The sequence below is a fragment of the Mizuhopecten yessoensis genome, unplaced genomic scaffold (assembly GCF_002113885.1).
Source record: "Mizuhopecten yessoensis strain PY_sf001 unplaced genomic scaffold, ASM211388v2 scaffold9541, whole genome shotgun sequence".
NCBI lineage: Eukaryota > Metazoa > Mollusca > Bivalvia > Pectinida > Pectinidae > Mizuhopecten > Mizuhopecten yessoensis.
The window spans coordinates 834,149-857,578 of NW_018408099.1; the positions used below are offsets into that span (position 1 = coordinate 834,149).

The 23,430-nt window shown below is 36.9% G+C and overlaps 1 protein-coding gene and 1 non-coding gene across 2 annotated transcripts in view; both read right to left on the reverse strand.

Moving 5' to 3' along the window:
- Positions 1-23,430, reverse strand: part of LOC110458335 (ADAMTS-like protein 1) — an 82,035-nt gene that overhangs the window by 23,345 nt on the left and 35,260 nt on the right. The window lies entirely within an intron of this gene.
- On the reverse strand, positions 23,226-23,309 carry Trnal-cag. Its single transcript has one exon. It is a non-coding gene; the product is annotated as a tRNA-Leu (tRNA).

Below are 23,430 nucleotides of genomic sequence, written 5' to 3' on the forward strand. Positions count from 1 at the left end.
CCCCGCCCCCTCCCCTACCCTCACTTAACCCTCAAAACACGTCTTCTGTCATCATTAATCCCGCCCACCCCTCAGTCGTGATCCGGTCAACACTTTCTAAGTTATCTCCCTTAGCTTCCCTTCGCAATCCCCCTGCCTCCCAGCACCCTTCTCCGACTGCACGCACAGCATCTTATTTCTCTTGCTTATTGTCACTAACTCATTTTAAGAAGCGATTTCCCACCTACAATACAATCTATCTATGGTTTACAGAGTGGAAGTGAAATACTGTCATGATCAGAATGTTTAAAAATCAAATCAATTTGTCACATTGAAATGGTTGTAGGTTTAAAATAATGCACCGGAACCGCTGGTTAAGTGTTGACGGTACGCCGGATAATCTTTAAATAGATGTACATCCTTTTATTCGTGAAGCCTCTCGTCTTTGAATGACGTCAGCGATAAACCACCAAATTTCCCAAAAAGCTCACTTAAAATAACAAGCCAAAGAGACTGAAGGTGTTCGCGGAACAATTAGTTATGAGTATGCAAAAAACATGGCGGTATTGTTACCGTAATGAAAACTGGAAACATATGATTTGGGGGAAAGCGGACATCATACTTAAGAGAGCAGAATAGATTTCTCGTGGCTATAAAACGTCACAAATGAGATTTTTGCATCAAGAGTAAAGTGAGGTCTACTTTAAAACCTCGAGACCTTTCCATCCTTTTTATATATATCGCAAATGGGGGAAGAAGGAGGGGGTGTCATAATATAAACACCTAAAACGTTTTGATTCAAACATACAAATATGCATACTGTCCCTGTGAGTAAGGCAAGAATAGATACGGTCTAAAATTCGTCACCACGTGACCTTTTAATGCACATGTGGTATTCATTACACTTTCACTATCCCAAACCAATACTAGGCTAAACTGTTTAGAGATATTTATCGGATAATGGGTGGATGATGCCTAGCTTTGTTATCCATATACAAATGTATATCCTGTCACAAAACCGGCGCTGAAATGCATTTCATATGTGTAACACACTGTTCTCGTCCACTCTAGCATAACGTATGTTTCGGGTACTGTTTTCTCAAGTAAACCATTGTGAAAAAAAGCAGTCTAAAATTGAAAAGAACTGACAACGTATGGTAGAATATTCATGGTAAAATATAAATATGTATTTATTTTTATGGAAACTAACGATGAAGCTCTATGAAAACTTTTGGGAAAGTAAAAAATGTGGTAAGGTTATGTGTCGACGCAACATCCACCAATGAAATTGTTGAGTCACGTTTGTGGTATTTTATGCAATGACCTCATAACACCTTGTCATCATCTGCACAAAAACTGTGAATCTTAGTAATGATCTATGGTGCCTCATTAGCACTTATTTTTAAACAGAACTTAATGAAAGTGTTTATATGCACTTTTTGTTCGGTTACAATTTAATCCAAGTACTACCTGGCATTATATTATAAAAACGTTACAATGTATTATGCAATTTTCGTTGACAAAATAATATATGTTGTCATCGATCAGATTATACTTAGTATGGTATACATTTGTGAATTTATTTCAATTGTCATATTGTGCTAGCATTTTGGTCACAGACAAACAATGTATGTTCATGCATATCTATACATATATCAACTACGAATTGAACATTCATTAATCAAAGGCTTGTGGATATGTTCTTGTAACTCTACAATTCGGAGGAAATAAAGAAAAATAATAAGAACGTCACCAGAACTGCGCGAAACGTAGAACCAGATATTGCAAAATGACGGATTTGACTGATCGACCGTTCTTTAATGTATACAAAGAATGCAAATTCGACACAAGTTCGATCAGTTAACGTAAAATGTGTACGGCATGTGCATAACGTTAGACTGAGATGTTTGTATTCTGTTAACCATAATTATAGCTTGCATGATATCGTTCTTTCTCTCTGTTGGACACCCAAGAGAAATGAACAGGAGGACAGCAACGTAAACCTAACGAACGGGTGGACTATATTATAACTAAAGGGATGAATCGTTCGTTTGAAGGTCAATGAGGTTCAAATATATAAAGCATAAGGGATTTTTATATGAAAAAAGTTTTTGTTTCTTATCTTTCTCGTCCTCTTTCTTTCTTTTTACTTTTTGTTTCCGTTAGTGACTCCCTAAGCTCCCGTCCTATGATTCCGGCTGTTGCGAGGACGTTAAACCCCAAACAAACAGCCAAACAAACAAACAAACAAATGAAAAATAGTTTGTACAAGGTTTATAACATTACCAAAGCACTGCACAGTGTATCTTAGATACCTTGTATCGTATACTACAGAGTGTATGAAGCGCTGACAGCTAGAGGTACCGGGGTTTCCAATAGATTATACACAATGCTCACCTTTCCCGAGTGAATATTACGGAATGTTATTCACCTGTTGCGAGGTCACGCCCCATTTGATTGTAAATTAATGAGAAATGTCACGGAGCATTGCTAGTCATATACCAAAGTTTTGAAATAAGCCACGTCTATACGTTTGGCACGATCGGTGTCAGGCGTTTGTTTATAATTAGTTAATAATCATTTACATGAGGCATCGCGTGACGATATTAAACAATATCCTACTTTTATCATTTGACTCTTTACATTTGTTTATCACGTTCCCTTACTTGCATTTAGATAGATTCATTTGAAAGTGGTAAAATATTTTGAAGGAATACATGTGAAAAACCTGGGAACCGAAAACGTTGGGGAAATAATTAAAATAATTATTTTATTCAGTATTTACTCAATGAAGTTATATAAGCAAATACTGACCTCAACGCGCACAGAGAATTAAAAACAAATTGGTTCACGAAAATAAATATTACCGATTTTTACAGTGCTTGAATTCTGATTCTGATAATCCGAACAGTTGCAAAGGACATCAAATTATATTTTATATGTACATGTACGTATACCTACAATGACATTTCTTTCATTTATCCCATAACGTTATTTTACAACGAAAATGCCCCGACTAAACAGGTTCTTTTTAAATGCAACGAAAGGAAAAGTTCATCGTTCTAGAAACATTTGTCACTAGATACGCCGCTTTTAAATGATCTAGTTTACACAATTCAACATAATTAACACAGTTGTGACGTTTAACCTGTTGTTTAACTAAATCTATATATAAAGTAAATCAAGGACACACTGAACCAAGTGTCACGTTATCACTCCAATTCACTCACACGTACAGAATATGTCAGCTTTATGTTAATTACGGTATTTCCTGTGGCACCCCTCCGGTCCAACGTTACGTACAATACTGAAATTATCTAATGAAAAAGAAACTAAACTGCAGACAATCCTATGTCTTCATAGTGCAGAACCGGAAACATTTACAATCTTATTGAAACGTCATGTCACATATTTTATACTGCATTCACAAAGAAAATGAATACATAGCGTTAAAGTCTATTTATTATGATACAAACAACAATAAATATAGAGTGAGATTTTACTGAAATGTCATTTCACCATACACTGTATGACGTAAGCTCGCTGAAATGTCATTCTACTATGGGCGGACCTGACCGGGTGTTTTAAACCGAGCTCTCCAATGAAGGCGGCCAGGATTAAGTTTCCAAGGTCATCGAAGTATGGAATTTTCAGAAAAAAGACAGTTTCTCCTGCCGTCACTGCTCCAACAAACCAGGCGGAGTATAAAGGGGCCTAGTTGGGTGCTACAGTGTCTGTGGTGTAGCATTCAAGTAAGATCGGTCAATGAGAAAAACACTGTTAGAACCACGGTTCCACCACAAATCAAAACTCGTACATTGTATAAATACACCTCCAGCACGCGCGCAGACACGCGCACTTGTGGGGGTTATAGTCAGATGGCATATGACCAGTAATTAGCAGCTGAAATAATGCAGCTACTGCAAAAAAAAAAAAATATTACGTCATTTATCATGAAGAAAATTTCCCTGAATGTTATGTCACAAATTCTATTCCGTCTTTGCATATTGCAGAGTTATCTTCTCTTGTGAGCAGGTATTGATTGATACGTCATTGGTTTGTGTGAGAAAATTACATCGTTTTCTCAAAAATTGATGACGTTACTCTCACACACCAATGACGTAACAATCAATACCTGCTCACAAGAGAAGATAATTTGCAATATGCAAATACGGAATAGTGTTATCTCATTGAAATGTCATCTCGATGGTAACTGAGTGCTTTACATGACATTTTATGGGGAAATGCATTCCGTCTTAGATTTTTCGCAAATGCATGAACGTCATGTCCAGTTCTTGTGTTGTGATCGTGCATAAACGAGCAACATTTTCGGTTTATTGCCATTGTGAATTTAAATACTGATAAAAAAATGTTTATGTACATTGTTTGCCTGATTGTCCATTGTGCCTTACACTTTACGTCAGCTATGGTTTCACAGACATATTGATTACCATCGCCCATGCATGCAAAGTATAATACACTTAACCTAGTATTAATATAATAGGTCCTCAGTAACAGAAGAGGGAAAATGCACCGAAGCTAAACCAGGATTCGAACTCGAAACCCCTAAACTCTGAACGGACCCTGTTCGCAACTGAGCTGCCTGCTCACTATTGCAATTAGGCCCAGTACGGCTTACAAAAACCATTTGGCCCAATCGCTCTACTTTTTCATAAAACACATCAAACTTCAACCAAAGCATTCAAGTGTTACATGTGTTATGAAAAAGCTAATAACCCGAAACAAAAATCGGAAAAGATGCATTTGGTGCGGTTCACATAGTTCAGACATCAGCGACAGTCTACGGACCACCTAGACAGCGATGTGACCCGTCCTCCAATCACCATCCGTTCTGTTGGTCCGCCCCACGGGCTTCCCTAATGACCTGTTATGTACCCCGGTACCTGGTACTCCGGGACAGGTTAAAAGGACACGTGGCTATGACATTGATTGAAACACACGCTGATCCCCAAACAATGGACTTCTCATATGTTAGACCTCTGGTCTCGTGCCATTTGGTAAATAATTTATGTATTATTGTATGTACTGTCATGTGCTGTAGATTCCTTTAAACATTCAAGCATTTTATCACACACGCATAGCCTTCATTTTGAAAGGTTAGCAAGTGTCTAAGATGGCATTTGACCCTGAGGTGTGGCCACTTTCGGTTTTTAAGAAAAGTTTGCTGGAAATTTGTCTCTTTTGTAAGCTGCTAAAGTGAACTTAAATAAGTCGTATTGTTTTAATTTAACTTATGTAAACTTTAAAACCATCAAATTCATTACGAAAAACACATCCAGCCAGGGTTTCAGTCATATATTGAAACACCTCTCAGCTTCAACATATTAGTCAACTGTATCAATTGTGTCTCCACCGCAGAATCGTTTTGTTGGCGACAACGGAGATACAAAATTGTTTAGCTGTCCCATTGCCACACTTATAACTCTTTATGTATTAGTGACTAACGTGGGGTCTCCTACAGAAATAGCTAGGGGTTCATCATTGTATCCTCTGCTTTTGTGGGACATTACAGACAACAAGACTGACCCGCTGCTCCCCATAACAATGTCTGATATATATTCCTACAATAATTTGACGATGGCAAATGTTAGAAACCCTATTAAGCAACAATGGACATTTTTGTTGACAATTTTCGCATTTTATGGAATTATGTATCCCTGGAAACGATCAACACATTTTAGTATCTGGAAATTAGTTTGCCGTTTCTTGCACAGTAGGAGGGACACGGATGCCTGTGTCGGAGGTCATTGTAAAGCCCGTGTCAAGGGTCGTGTCAGAGCTCATGTGTTACCTCGCAATACTATCTATACATTTGTGACCTCGCGAGACGTCAGTATGTGACGGTTCTCTTACATAGTGTTTAGTGGCAATAAAACGCTCCTCGCCAACCCACCCGACACCCAGGTATATACCAGAACCCGTCGTTGCAATAGAACGCGCCTTATTGAAACGTCATGTATATGATGAATGGTAATGCATATAGGAAGGTTTAAATGTAGAAATTTATAGACAATATCCATGAATTTTTATTATTTTCTTGTTTGGTTTATCCGTGAGTGTTGACAGTTATTGAAACAGTTCTGGTTTGGACTTACGACCTTAGGTTAAACTGGTCCTGGTTTCAAATTACGAGCGTCAAGCGTCGGTGTTTTATGAAAACATACTGCAAGCTTAATCTGGAGAGAATATGTATAAGTTTCAAAATCGAGGATATTTTAGTGCAATTGTTATCTTTGTATTTACAGATTAAACGTTGGATTTCATCGATGACTTCTTAAAACAATCTGACAAGAACTGTAAAAATTCTAAATCATAGTACATTTACCTCGTGCGAAAGCCAGAAGGGCAAACGAAAGGGACGAAAGAGGTACATGCTATTCACGTGTTGTACATTGTATGAAACGACAAACACCCAGATGTAAGAGTACATAATAATGTAACGGGAAACTAGCCAGGACTGGACCTGGATTTGAACCGGTGACCTCTGAACTTTCGATGTTCTCACCAATTGGCCACTGACGATCGACCCTGTTCAGTTTCGTCGTCACCTGCCTTCCTCTTTTAACAAAGTTTTCGGCCTTGACGACAGACGAGACCAAGACGCGCCTTCACTGGGTATAATATTATATTGGGCGGCAATGAAGCCAAGTCAACTGTGTCCGGGGTACTTCCACTGAAAGTCGAACCACATGGACTATAGGTTACTAGGTCATTGTTCTAAATGATTGGGCTAAAAGGAAATTTTCCTTTGGTCAGTCAGTAGAGTATGGTGGCTGATAAGGGTCCTTCTTTGCTTTTTCGCTTTTTCACCTTTTCACCAAAATAGCGCCGTTGGAGTTTTCAAACGTTTTCGGTAATAAAACGACACCTTTTCGCTTCGGCACCGCGAAAAAAGGCGAAGAAAGTAAAAATGGTCTTTAATCAGCCACGATATTTCCTACTCCCGGATCAGAAACCTTGGAAAATTGGCCTCGGGTTTTAGGGACATTGGTAGAATGTACGGAAACCTATTAAAAAGGCACAATTGTACACAATTGTACACCAAGCGACTCAGGGTGGGTTCATGAAGTAACATACATGAACACTGTATGTTAAGCTAATAATATGGAACACTGAGGCATATTACACAAAACAAAGTCCGGATTAAAAAGGTTAAATACACTGTACACAAAGTGATGTGTCCGGATTATCAATATTACTTACACCGCACGCAGATTCTGATTTTCGGATTATTGGGGTAACATACACCGCAAACAAAGTCAATTGTCGTGATAATGAAGTAACAAACATGAACACCACACACAAAGTCAGGTGTTCGAGACATTGAGGTAAAATGCATTGTTTACATTGTCAAGTGTCCGGTTTATGGAGGTAACACACACCGGACACAAATTCATGTACATACACAGTACACAAAGCCAGTTATCGGGATTACTGAGGTTAAATACACCGAACACAAAAATAAGTGTTCGGATTAGTTTAAGCTAAATACACTCATCACCAACCTAATTGTCCGTATCACGCGGTTCCACTATATACAATGTAGCTATTTATGCAAAATTCAAAATATCTCGACCAACAGGAATTATCCTTTTTAATCAGTAAAAACAAAGCTAATGTTTTGACAAGGTTCCACTTTACACAGAAACTTAACATTTTGTATTTGTGTTGTTTAACTTGGTTTATTACATACTTACTAATAAATACGTTTTTGTATATGCGATACGACACATTTGCTCTAACCCATATCAGCCCTCGCCGTATCACACCCCAAAACCCGTATCAGCCCCCGCCGTATCACACCCCAAAACCCATATCAGCCCGCAAAACCCATATCACACCCCTTTTGGTTATTTTCGTTTTTCAATATTTCAATAAGAAAAATAGATCATAAGGTAGTAGTTTTTATTAGTAAAAAACAGAATAAAACACGCCTTTTTCCACATCACACCAAGTATCAACCCTCGACCAATATCAGCCCTCGGGCCTTCGGCCCTTGAGCTGATATTGCAGTGTCGGGTTGATTATGGGTGAGATATGGAAAAAGGCATGTATTATTCTCTATTTATTCCTATCACTTGTGATAATATCGGAACCAATAAAAAACCAAACCATAGCCTTCACAATGAAGCCGGAATGACTTCTGTCATGGGAACCACGTGCTTTTTTATCGTTCGTTCTCGTTGCTCTAGACCCAACTGCATGACTTCTTTATGTATAAGGAATGGAATTTGAAATAAACAATAAGCACACTGGTTTACCCTATACTTAATATTTAAAATGTATTTCATTATCAAAAGACGTTTGATCTGCTATAAGTTCTGAATGCCACTGAAAGGTTCGGTTTCCTGCTCGAGATACAAATCTGTTTGGTAACCATCTTGTGGTATCAGGATAACATGTGTCTGGCAGTTGTGGACCAGTTTGTATATGTACTTCATATAATCAACGCATACCATGTTTGGACATACACAAATTAGAAGTCAGAAATTATCGTTAATCATCGAAAATAACCGGATTTAATCGTATTTAACTGTCCCCAAATCATCGGTTTATTTATCATGTAACATCGTTTAAAAAAAGCTCCTTTATGATGTTTCCCATGTAAAATGTAAAACGAATAAAGTGTCGCTGTCAAACTGCAATTTTGTCAACCTTGATATATGTAGCAATTTTCAAACTTCAATTCAGAAATTATATAGTTTGAAAAAGAATCTGCTGACTACAATGTGCAGTTTTGAAACAGCCGGTGTTTGATTAATGATTCATTCGAACTATGAATGGCATTAAATGTTAGCATTAACAAAATGACAAAGATGAGGGTTGTGCGGCCGCACGGACACTCTAATTTGCCTGTATGTAACAACTAAATGGGTAATTCCGGTCCTAATTTGAAGACGCTTTTAACATGCAGCAGTCATCAAAATGTCGTTTTTGGTTTATTATATAAATCATGACTAGTTTAACCACTTTTGAGTTCGAATTGGTTCAAATACTCTTACATAACATTTGATCTGGAAAGTTTTTTATTCACATTGTTATTTTCCCACGTAACAATACATGTGTAATTATTTTAAATTGTACGCACATTTGTCCTTCTATTGTCTATGTAGTTGGGACTGAGGATAATAAATGATCCCGTTCACCTCCCGCCCCATTTCAGTCCGACGTAAAAGGACATCAGCGTTTTATCAAACGATTGCTTGTAAACGGTGGTATAATTATGATATAAGTACACAAAGTATGGTACTATATATATATCAGAGTCGTTCGATATTCGGACACATACCAAGAAGAACACGCAAATGTTCTCATGTAGAGGAAGGACCTACGTCTGGGTAAGACTCAGTGAAACGTGGCGCTTATATTTTTGGAAATGTTCCACCACAGGTCGGGGAGTCTGGTATTCCACGCTGAGGATATTCAAACACAACATATATAGTGAGATAGAATATGTAAAGCCTGGTTTCCATTGATTAGGCAGTATTCTCTCTAAAAGAAAAAATCTAAATACAGTATAGATGAAATTGTCGATGTCAATATTAATACTCTCCTGCCCGTATAATACTTGTACAAAATGAAACTGAATTTCGACAATGGTGTCCTAAATATCAAACCGGTAAGCCTCAAAATTGTTTGCGATTAACCCCCATCACCCGTTATAAAGATTGCATGGGGTGCTGCGACCTTGACCTCTAACCTATCTGTCCCTGATAGGTGTTAGAAATCAAAAAGCCACCTGTGTGTGTAGACGTAAAAAACGTCAACACTTCACGAAGCTGGCCTGTTCTGTAGCTTCAACATCAAGTACGTACAGAATAGCACGGCGCAACTATACAAAGCTTTGTAAACATTACTGCAAAAATGAAATTAAACACAAAAACTTACAATAACACGACTTTACTTGTTTCTTTCCCAGTAAACTGGGTAATTTTAAGTCTAAATTTTACAAGTATTGTTATTTTTTTATCAGGGTAATTTAATGTAAATATGTTCTTTTTCTGTAAAACGTTAAGTTGACTAGACTTGAAATATGGGGTCAAAGTTGCCTTGATCAATTATGTGCGTCAACTTCAATCGATCTTCACACATTTTCGGTAGATACCACATCTTGATGTGAAAGTAACTACTTCAACACAGAGTTGTCGCCCTTTGAAACCAGTGACATCAAATACCGATCTTTTATATGCGCCGTTAAGCATGTCGTCTTATGATGTTTTTAACAGGACTTTAAAACGAGAATTTAGGAAAGTTCATTGACAGCCGATCTGTCTTAATTACTCTTAACTAGTGTTACTTTTACACGTCTGGCAAGCTTACCGATATTTTATTGTAAAACTCGCATAAATCGAAAACTACATGAAAATGATGCTAGTGTTCAGAGCGACGACCACCCGAGTGTGATAACACTGGTGAATTGGTCATTTTTACAGTAATGACATGACAAGAATTTATTAAATAAATAAGGTTGGCGCCTCAGCTGTAAACTGTATGTCTATACAACCGTGTTTCACGATTAAAGGGAAACGAAAATCTCACGACCCCCCCAACCCCCCAAATACTATAACATGATGAAAACTATTCGGTGAAAAAGTTATAACGCGAGCTACTTATTTTGGTCTATAGATATCGATACAGCAGTAGTCTATGCAGATCTTAAAAATAGAAAGTAAAATCTTTCTATTCACAAAAAAAATGAACCAACTTTTTCCTATCTTTTGTAACCTTTGATCTCTGGATCTTAAACTCTTCTATTTTCTCCTAGCGTCCACTTACATGTATACATACACTGTAGTAATCTCAGGTCTCCCGCTCGTATACTATGAGTATCATTTAGGCCTAGAGTTGTTGCTATTTTCTGACTCCTTTGCGTATAAGACAGAGTTGTCCAGGTTAAAAATTAGCGCTATATATTTATTTTTTTATCTTATAACCCATTACACGTGTGTGATGTCACAATGGGACAACGATGACGTGACGTCACGAAATCCGATGCCGCAATGCCGAAATTGCGACGCCTTTTTGTGGGTTCTCGGTGATTGGAATAAGATACAAAAAATACTCTTTCATGCACCAGGATGTAGGATAGGGAAATTCCACTCTCATGATTTTCAAACTGGTGCAAAACCCTCGACAAATCCTCGGGTTTTACCCAATTTGAAAACCCCTTGGGTGGAATTTCCCTATCCTACACTCCTGAGCATGAAATAAATAATCTTATAATATTCATACCAATCCATAACATCACGGAAATGTCATAATCTTGACACAGCAGCGTGATACTCTTTCTGGTCACATTATACCGAAAACGGCCTAACAGCTGTGTGTCATCTTGTTGTTTGCATGTTTTGGAGGAAATCTTTTTTCAGTCGGAGATTTCAATTTGCAATCCAATATTTTTGTATGGACAATATGTCATTAAGGGTGTCTGAAAGAAAGAACCGATTTCCCCAAACATGTCTACAACTGCATGTACAATGTATAGCCCTGACTATCTAGTTACATGTGGGTGTGGACGTCTAAAATGAGGCGATTTACAAGCAGTCTGCCGTTGTGACGTCTGATACAGACATGCATACATAGATATTTTATCTAGTCGAATTATTTTGGTAGGATGCGATTTTATCTCGGGAATTGCAGGGCTTACGTGTTCCGTTCTGACACGAGACGTCGGCACCGGATGTTAGCCAACACCCAAACAAACCGGAAGTCGTTGGTGGGATTCGGACCAATTTGTTGTCAATTGAGCGCAATATCGTCACCGATACTATCTCGTATTGTATGTATTCTTCCGCCGAACCACTTGACCCCCTTGACAAACTTTCTTCTACACGATCTGGTATCTACATGTAAATATGCACGTGGATCTGTATTTCAATATATCTTATTGACAGACTAATATATCCACGTACGTTAACTACATAAACAGGCACTGTCTGGTATAGTCGAGTGCTGTAAATAGTTGCAGACTAAACGCTATTTTGTTTATGTTTTTCTTCGCCGTACATATTTTATCATAATGGCGTACATGTACATGTGTCTATGTAGTTATCAAACGAAGCTTGTTTTATTATTTAAAGCCGACACATTTGGATCAACATAGAATTAAAAGATGTCTGGTGATAAGGATAACGCACCGCATATGTTGCTACATGTACAGTATATGTAGCTTACACATAAACGATTAACATATTAACGCATACACGTAATAACCTTTTATCGAAGTTGTTTTAATTTATTGACTCTGTAGATAGTCTTAACGTTAACATTTTGTACTTAATACACGACTAGTTATCACGTCTATAAAGTGTTCATGAATATTTTGTCTTTGAAAGTAATATTTTGAAAGATGGTCGCTTAAAATCACACAAAAACAATGCTTTAATAATGACAATATTTTTGCACATCGTATTTTTTAAAACATGTGCGTTTTGTAATTCTCTTCCGATTAAATAGCCACCAAGGCGCTTAAACACACACTAGTACATGTACTCTGAGGAAAACAAATGAAATATCAGTGCAAAAGCTAAAGATGACCAATACATTGCCTTTTGATAATATTATCTGCAGTAATGTTTCATTGGAAATAAATTAACCATGAGTTTATATTTTTTAAAACAAAAATATTTTATCACTTTCAACCTTTCCATCTGCAACAAGTCGTACATACATATCATTCCCGTATACGTACGTAGCTGATATATAAACTGCAGGACAATGCGTTCATCACAATAAGAAGCTCCTGCGTAAAGTCGTTCATATCCGCGGAGGATTCTGACCAAGATAAATGGATGCTAATTGTGATGGGATATTGGGGGCTATCGTATTTAACGACGATACACAGTACTCCCGACCCTACCGACCCCTAGCTACACACCATAGGTACCCGAGCATAATCGGGTTTCATCGAAACCCTGACTCCCCAAATAAGCCCACCCCTTTTGGTGAATGGGGATATATAGGAGTCCTTTAGGAGTAATTCAATATTTAGGTCAAGCCCCTAGCTCGTAAAGTATGGCAGTTGTGGCTTTAAGATTGAGTATTATCATAGATTGCGTCCTGACGACCAATTTTAGGGGCTTTAGTGGGACCATATGTACAAATGCGGGAAGCGTAAGTGGTATGGAGTGACAGAGGGCAAAGGTGAAAACGATCCAATGTTTTAAGATTGAAACCCAAATCCTGTGCCCCGTCACCTCAAATAGGGCTTTTAAAGCAGTAGGCGAATACATCTGTGATTTGTTGATAAATGCGGGATTAAAGGTGTCGACGGTCTAACAAGATCTGTGACAGGTGTTATTCGGAACACTTCAGATTATTTAACAATGTCATAAGAAACCCACCGAGGTAATCCGCAATCGACAGGTGCGTCCAGTGACCTACGGAATGATAACAAGCTGTATAGCAAGGTTAGACAATCAACTCAAGGAGCAACATGGGACACTTCAAACAGCTGCGGACGAACGGTTCGTGTGTGTTTAGTTTGAAGTTTCCCACAGAATTTATATACTGCTTTATTTTGTTCAACCCCCTCAGAACTTTCGCCTCCTGAATGATAAAACGTCAAACTGTAAAACGTTCCCACCGATTTTGAGACAAATTTGATGTATTAGCTTCGGAACTTCATCAATTCCAACAGAAATAATAAAAAAAATTGCAACAAAAAAATTATATCGGCAACCTGTTCGTGTCATACTTTTCACCTTTCAGGTGTTACACATAAATCACTTTCAATTAACCGCTCTTCATTATAACCTTCCAGTGTAATACAGATAAAAGGTCATCTCTTTCACTTTCTTCTTTTTCTATAAACTGATATTTTGTAAACGTTTGCGATAGCTATACTTTGGTTTTTACAACGCCCATTTCCTTTTGTCGGTCTGTCTTTGCCTATTTTTGGATACTTATCAAACAAAAGCTATATTATTGTTGCTAGAAAAAAATGACCTTCGTTCTTCCACGAAATGAAGCTTCCATGTAGGGTTTAACACATGGAATTCTCATTTAGACTAAAATAAACTTTTGTCCTAAATTTACTGATTGTGTCAAAAACTGAACTGGAGCGAATATCGGATGGACGATTACATAACAGTATCACGTAGTTTATGTGTTTTTCTATTAACCACCCACGTGGATCGCTTTTTATGCAGTGTGTCCTCTTTTAATAGGACACTGGTTTCATACTTTTCTTCAATCTCATCCTGAACATTAATTAAAGGGACCGGTGTTTTGATAACAGCCAAGCCTGCGTGTCCTTGGGCAAGGTCACGTCTCACACGTGAGGTGCGAATGTTCTCACAGCTGCCGTCTAATATACTAAGATTGGGGAGGAAAGATCAAAAACAAAAAAATATAAAACCTCTTTTGTCACTAGGAAGGGACCGACATCAATTAGAACTCTTATCGCCTAAAATTCCGTTCACATTAAGAGCAGGATCGAGCTTAGGTGTGATGATATTTATGATATTTAGATGACTAGCGGTTTTTTTATCGATCGCAGCCGTGCTGCTTTGAACATATAGATAAAACAGTTTTGATATTTTTTATTTTTTTTTCAAATTCAATATGGTTGCAGAAATATTTGCATTACACTCGTTATTCGAAAATTCTCAGTGTAGACACCGACTGTCCGACATAGCACACTGGAGACTTAACGCACAGATAACCGGATAGAACAACAATAACAAGTAACAATGCGGCACAGACATGGGAAACAGATGAGGGAATTCAACAATATTCGAAAGAAAAACAAAAGCTTAAAGATGTGGAAAAAAATCCTTAATATTATAATGTAAACGAATGTGCGCATCTATATATATATATATTCACTAAATGTATTAAAAAAAAAAAAAAAAAGGTTACAAGACACTGTGATTGCACTTTATCGCAGCAATATTATAAACATGACTGAGCCACCAAGAACGACATATTAGTGCAGTTCTAGTATTTCTGGATACGAGAGGCTTACTTCGATTAGAAACTGTAGGAAGCTGAGGAATGTCAATTCAGTAGACTTTAAATTGTATGAAAAAGGAGCAAAACAAATATCAACAGACAGAACAAAACGTGAAGTTGTCTTAATGATTGAACTCAGTTGTTTTAAAAACAAGTTGGCTGACAGAAAAAACCGGTGAAAGATTCAGAAATTCTAAACGGAGAGGTGCTCGAACAAAAACAGCACGATATATCCACATTAAAATGGTTTAAAAGATTTCATCCCGACAATAAAACAAAACATGGCTATTCAGATATGTAGAACAAAACCGATTCGATCGTATACCGTACACATTCAACCCTTGTCTTTAAACATGGGGTTTGTTAGTTTTAATGTCCCCTGGTTATCTCGACAGATAATCGTAGGGGGGTGGATCCCAACAGGGAGACATGCACTTTAGAGGACAGGGGGAACTCGATCAGATGTCGGACCGCTGCGGCCGTTTTGACCTTATTCCTCACATTGGCTGATCTGTATTTCTTTAAGAACAATCCCTGTTTATACTTCAGCTAAACACACTCTTTTTAACCTAATATAAAACAAGGAATTCAATAGCCCCTTGCCCATTTTATAAATGTCTTGCATAACCGCCTACCTGCCTGGACAAAAGGGACTTGTCGGTAGGGTGTCTGTGGTGGTAGGGAACGGGTTACGTAACTCCTCTGTACTGGAATACGTCAAAGAAACCTATGTATTTCAAGTATCACATCAAACTATCAACAGGCTCTAGTACCTTTGACCCGGTAACAATTCACAACCAGCCTTCTCGTGGGGAAATACTGCGCTTAAAGAATGTACACTTCAATCTCAAAACACAGTGTAAGTTACATCCGATACAAGTATATACATGTATCCAATGATATCTGACGATGTTACACGAAAACGTTATGAAATTAGGGGAAAATGATGTTTTTGTTCAAAGAGGCGTAAACTATAAATGTATATTGCACATGGAATTTTGGTAAGTGATACAGTAAATATACCCGAGTAATGCATTTTTGGGGGATATTTCAATCAACGTGATGTTTCGATAAAAGTTTTTATTGTTTTAAAATACAAAAAGAGGTCTTCTTTTTTCGTTAAAGTACATATTAAATTACCTACCTATTTTCTCGTTAAAAAACAAAAAACAAAACGTATTAAGATTGACTTCGCTACCATAGCTAGCCATCATCAATTGTCTAAGCACTCGCTTAACTCCCCGTGATAAGAAATGAACCCTAAACGCTTACAGCATTGCAGTTTAATAGTTTAACAAAACAGAAACTATGTAACCTGTTTCACCGCAGAAGTCGGCACATAGTAAATAATTCCGATCTTAACAGAATAGGTTTGCAGCGTGCACGTGCATAATATCCGAAAACGACGTTCATTTTCATGATACTGAAAACTAAATTTTCTGTTATACAGAGTAATGGAGTTATTGTCAAATTCAAGTAATGCAAGTAAAATAGCTTCTGTAACATATTTAAAGGTGATAAATAGCACGTGCGTACATGTATATATAGTTATCATCATCTAGCCGTCGCCAATATTGATAGTAATAAGCAATTATTAAATTATTTTAGTTTTAAGTTTTTGTGTTGTTAAGGATATTCTGTACGTTACATATTATACATACATGTACCTGTAGTTTGTGTTGAAAAAGAGTTAAGTATATATGCTACCTGCCACAGTATATCAGTTATTTGTGGTGGAGTTAAGGACATACGTGTATGCTGCCTTACACAGTACTTTATGTATATCCGTTTTTTTGTGGTAAAGTTACATTTAAGGTAGGTGCTACCTGCCACAGTATACCTGTTATATGTGTTAGAGTTAAGGATATATGTACACAATATACCTGTTATATGTGTTAGAGTTAAGGATATATGCTGCCTTTCACAGTACTTTATGTATATCCGTTTTTTTTGTGGTAAAGTTACATTTAAGGTAGGTGCTACCTTTTCACAGTATATCCGTTATATGTGTCAGAGTTAAGGATATATGCTACATGTACCTCACATATTAATGATATTATACATGTGATTGGCATATAGGCAAATATGTCATAGCAATATCACGTTATTTACATTTGATTAACACTAGTTTACAAATAAAAATGACCTTACATATATGTAACGTTAGGTCACCAATTAATTAAGTGCAAATAACCGTTTATAAAAAGTAGAATATTTTGTGTTTGGACTTTTTTTTGTAAAGGAGATATACGTGTAATCATGGTAACCTTATGGTAATGCATAATGATACAACTGTGTGTAGGACTATTGAATTGGTAGGCTTATATAGTTCCTGAAGTTGATCTGACTTTATTCAACGTTACTACTCAAAACGGACCAAAACAATAAATCATGATAAAAATATGAGTTTGTTACAGTAAAACGATAAAAATACCTACTTGTACGAAAACAAGAGCTAGAATCACAAAGACCGCCATAATTCACAGGTGACGATGGTAGATAAAGACGAACAGATCGACGATAATTTGTTCTGAGTCTAAAGCGTATATCCCGTTATGGTACAGTTATTTGAGCACTTGTGGTATGACACTAAGGCGTTTTGTCAATTTCACAAATTTCACAAAAGCGCTCCAATTCAAAATCCTCCAACAGTAAATAATTTGACTCCGTATTAAATCTCGAGATTAAGTCTTTGTTGATTTCCTGTCGTCCTTTGTCATAGAAACTAATAACTACATGACTTTTAACGCCCGAAATGTCAGTTCATCTCCGCAAAACGAAATAAAAGTTACACTGAATCTAATACCATACCCAGATCAGCGTTTACACTTGCTTCATTTCACCTTCTATGACTCCGGTCTCAGGTAAGTTCAGGTAAATACACACCTGGCCAGTATACACACCTAAGTTCATTGATAAAAAAAACCCGTCAAGGTATCCGACACACACACACACCTACACACAGATACCTGTATACACACATTGCGGCCAAGTTCAGGGGAGGTTGAGAGTGACGTACCCTCACATTGTTGTGTCGAACACCCCAAAATGACCTCTGACCTTTTATCATCTATGGTAAATGGAATGCTCAGTAGAGTTGACCGGATAATGCGACAGTTTGTCTCATTTAACACTCACTAAAGGGACCTGTTAATTCACAATCATAACTCAAACAAAAGCACAGCCGGACAACAAATTACAAAAGAAAAAGGGAAAAATGAGTGATCTCCCTTGTCATTAAATGTAACTGGAGCATGAGATGACACGACACTTATTACCTTAATTATTGTAAAGTGGCGATTGTGGGGAGGAGGAGGGGGAGGGAGGGGTGCCAAAGTTCTCTAATTGTGTCACCTGTACCTTAAAGCCCTGGCTTCAAATACCTTAGCAGTGGCATATGAAGTTTGTAAGAGAAGTACGATAGACAATAATAGAACCAGATGATCAGACTATTTATACATTGATAGGAACCTGTGTGATAACAGTGGGTAGCCAGTCACCATGCGGTAACATATTCACACGTCCAATACGTGTCAGTAAATACGTGATAGAAACCACCCTATTCATAACAAGTGAGTTACAAGCAGCAGAGGTTGTTTCCTGACGGGGATTAATGTTCGCAAAAAACCAATGTGTGAGGTTCCACATGAAACAAAGATATATCCTGCTGCTCAAGATCTCCCACCTAGAACAAAGAGAGAAATATGGCATGGGGGTTTGTTCTCCCGTACAGATGATTTAGTGTTTGTTGAAAATACTGACAAAGTCAGAACTTAACGAAGACAGGAAAAACATCAGGAGCCGCGAATACATCAAAACGAGAAAAAGAAGTCAAAGATAAAATAATCTTAACACACTAGATGATGTAGTAAATAATTGAATCAGACACAAAATCCGCCACAATACACCCCGCCCTTTCTGTTTAATCCAGACTTCGTTTTCCGTCTAGATTATTTTTCATGATCCCGGATAAAAAAATCATCTGGCTTCTGTAGCTATTTCACTGTGTACCAGGATTAAAGATTTGTCTATTGCCTTTGATCGTTGGTGACTTAAATATGTTCTTACATTTGACGGAGGAAATCATGAAGGGTTTTATATCTATATTTCACAAAAGTCAACTCCTTGCACCGCTGACAGCACAAAAACTTTACCAAATTTGTAAATTTACCTTGACAGTTTTTGAAACATAGAACCGATCTGCTTACGTAAGGTAAAGACAACTGATGGTGTGGAACCATGCAGAGTGGAATTATTGTAATGTGCTTCTAGGCCCTTTAATTTGACATACCAAAGAGGCCAAATTGATCAGATCATCTCTCCCGTTTTAGAGTAGTGCGATCAAGTGATTCATCACACACCGGCGTCCATAGTGTGACAATACATTCTGTTAGTGCTATACAATGGCTCTGGAATGGCAAAATCACCAGTGAACAATGCTTTTGCACGTTAATAGTGTTTGCGAAGAATAATATTCCAAAGAAACCAACCATACATATTTAGAGCGATTCCTGACTCTCTTTAGCAGAGAGTTTTATGAAATCGCTTTTCCAAAAGGGCTATATGTAACGTACTGCTATTTATGTTAAAAGATATCAAATGAGTGTTTTTCCAGACGTTCATGATGAGGGATACACGTGTGTATACTAACATACTTTTAATGGTGAAAGATGATATATATTACCGGCGTTAAAGGTAATAATAATAATAATATACAACATTTATATAGCCCCTTATACAATTTGTAAAATTACTCTAAAACGCTTTACAACATATGGATAATAGTATTAGTTATAATTGATAAACAAAAAAAAGGCATACAAATCACCATTGTACATTAAGTAAGAAGATACTTATTTCAATATACGTATCAATGAATGTATAAAGGGTGGTGTGTACATCACTTCTGTGCAAAGAGTCTAAAATGCAGGCTGGAAGAGGTGGGTCTTTATATCCATCTTTAATTTGGCCAGGGTATTTGACCTTCTAAAAGAAGAATGTAAGCTATTCCACAATGTGGCCGTAACTCTCCCATGGCACCGGTGTCAATAGGCAAAAGATGAAAGTGTGAATTTTTCAGGCTCCGATGGTAAACCATGAAAAAGTGTGTAATTTACAATCATTTATGTGAACAAAACATACCCACTCAGAAAAGAGATTACCGAAATGTACACGAAACCGTAATTTGAGCGCATAACCTATGAAACTAGGGCAAACTATCAAAGTCATGTCACGTCGATATTCATATTGAACGAGGAAATAAATTACTTCCCAAATAGACCATGATGGCGACCATGTAACTTCGCAATAATTCTCATCCGTGTGAAAGTCTGTCCGTCAGTTCACGTGTCTATGCTCTCTCTTAACAGATTGCCATAAATACATATCCGTTCGTACATATTTTGTTATCACATGTGCATCGCTAGGTATTTTGTTATCATTATATACATTTCAATATGATTTACATTTGTATTCAATTTAATTGTTAAGTCCAGATAATCATTCTAAAATATCATTTTTATACATTTATTACTTGAAACTGTTTCCGGAAATAAATGCATGTTTTATGAAAAAAATATCTATACTCAATTTGCTTAATGTGAGAGGAGTGGAATTTTGGCAGGATGACATCGTTGTCAATATCCAGGAAGAACTATGCGGGGGAAATATACCAGAAGTATCCTTTAACATCGGTAGTGAAAATGTGTATATCTGTGGATTATATACATATACCTACATCGTAAATAATACCTTACTCTAATAACACGTATACAGGGTAATTGAATATAAGTACAAATGTATCGGATGTCTCCGTCCGTCTAAACTTCTCCCTCGCCCAAATTAAGATTATTGTATCACGTTTCATTGAAAACACTCCATATCCTTCCCTACAAACTACTTTATTTCTCTGGCTGAAGTATCGTAATGACCCTGTCCCCAGTAAGCCATTAATCCAGACGGTTCGACAAAACACTCTCAGTGAAAAGCAAACAATTTCTACCCTAATACAAATAGCTTCTGTGCGCGGCTAGTAATATAACAATATTTACAGAGAAGGGGTTGAAGTCACTGAAACATTCCAGCACTAATAAAGGATGCAAGATTAATTAAAGTGACACATGCCATGTATACGGAAGGTCAATTTCAATCTTATAAAAGTACATTTGTATAGAATAACGATAAAAGGAAATTGAAGTAGTATTATGGCTCTACTCATTCAAGTTATTCCCCATTCATAATAGCATTTTGAAATATAACGCATACGAGATTTTTAAGTGAAACGCACCAGCCGTCCAAGAGAGTACAGGATACACGAGCAGTTTTTGATGAGCTTGTCATATTGGTTTAGGGAACTGGACATATAACGCTGGTTAAAGCTTATGTTGTATTACTTATCTTTTAGCCCTGACAATTTTGATTCATAAGATTTTCTCATTTGTTATCATTAAAACACACGATTCAAGATATGGTTTAATACAAAAATCTTGTTACCGTTAGCAAGACAGAATCAACTCCGAAGAGATGTTTTAACGACAGAAGTAAAGAGAAGTAAAAGAAATACTTGTTTGGACATACATGTATAAATGTATCAAAGTATTTCAATGATAACACACGTTGTTATGATTATTTTTTTTATTAATATACAACATACAGAATTACAGATACATACCAATGATTGGTAAACAATCATGGTACACGTAAGCAAAGTACAAGATTAACTGAAGGAATACAAATCCTTTAACTATATTTGAAGGGTATTTCTCCCATAACCACTATAGGTTTCCTCACTACCGACACATCGGATAAAGCTACTTCTAATTATGAAGTCAAGTATCAATGCTTTGTAGCGTTATCTTCTATTGTGACGTCATACAGGGTTCATGGCGATTGTTTCCCCGAAAAAAAAAGATTTTCTCAAGAGAAACATATGGGTTTTTTGATTTAATATCTGAACGTTGTCGGAGAAAAAGTCCCCAAACTCTTGATGGTACATTATCATATTTAACCAACTCTCGTTAGTTAATTTTCAAATTGTAAAAGACACTCGGTAAACCTTGTGCCTTTATACAATTTGAAGATTAACTAACTTCAGCTTGATAAGCATGATAACCAACGATCGCTCGTTGAGGAAACTCTTTTCAACAAAGAAATAGGTATTGCATTTGTATCATGTATTTCTATCAGAAAACAAGGTTTTGTAACTGAGAGAAAACATTACCATTCCATTCTTTAGTTAAACATCTGACGTCAGATGATGTTTCTGTGCTATAACTGTACTTTCAGCTGAGAAGTTAGAATTAGTAATCTCAGTATCCGATCATTCATTGAGACTTTGACTTGTTAGCTAAATATTTAACAATAACTGGTATATGTACGACAATGAACTTGTAACGGTTAGCAGAGTAACGCTACCAAGTATATCTAGTTAATTAAGGACGGTAAAGCGCTAGGATTAAAAGAAACACATGTATCCCTTTGCAAACTTTTAGCGTTTACATTTCATGATTTTCACCATTAGAAAATATTGAAGCAGAAAAAAACAAAACATAATATCTGAGAGAGAAGGTAACAATACAAATCGAATTATTTGTTAATACTAGTATGTCCTTATCAAGTGGGATTTAATACACGACCGAAGTACAATCTACTCTCACCACAGGAAAGATAACACGCCCGTGATAAAATACATCATTTACCACAGGATTAAACACTGACCTTATACCCACAACATTTTATCAGCTATCAACGATCGTGTGACCTAGTCGAACACAAATTCCGTTCGAAAAATAGCCCCTGTAACACTTTTACCTGAAAGGTTACGGCGAGGAAATGTAGGTTAACTCATTCATATTGCGGCAATGAGAAAAATACTATGGTGTTGATGTTTACATCAATTTAAACTATATTGCTTCGGTGATATTTAAGCATGGTCATTTATAAATGTAATTTTTGTATTGACTCGACATTAAGGTTTGTATGTGTTGTGTTTTTGATATTAACATATTTTATTTGCAAAAATACAAAAAGGATGAGACACAAGTTATAAAACTTAGAGTTCGCCTTCTCCCTTGTTTACTTATAGTTAAATGGCCCATAGATAGAAGAATATTAAATAGTTAGGTAGCAGAGGAAAGATGTTGACCATCATGTCAGTAAGTAGTCTTGTAAGGCCTTTTCCTCAAGTCCAAAACGGAGGAAATCGGCACGACAAGTCAATCAGACGAATTCACCATAATAACGGTGAAATAGCAGCGTAAAAAAAATAATCATGTCAGAAGTGGGATTCGAACCCACGCCTGGAGAACCAGACTGCGACCTGAACGCAGCGCCTTAGACCGCTCGGCCATCCTGACTTCATACCATTCGTTCAATGAATATTATTATTAAAACCAACGTATTATCGTGTACATCTAGTTTTGCTGTAATAGTTTGTTTGTTTGTTTGATTTTGTTTAACGTCCTATTAACAGCTAAG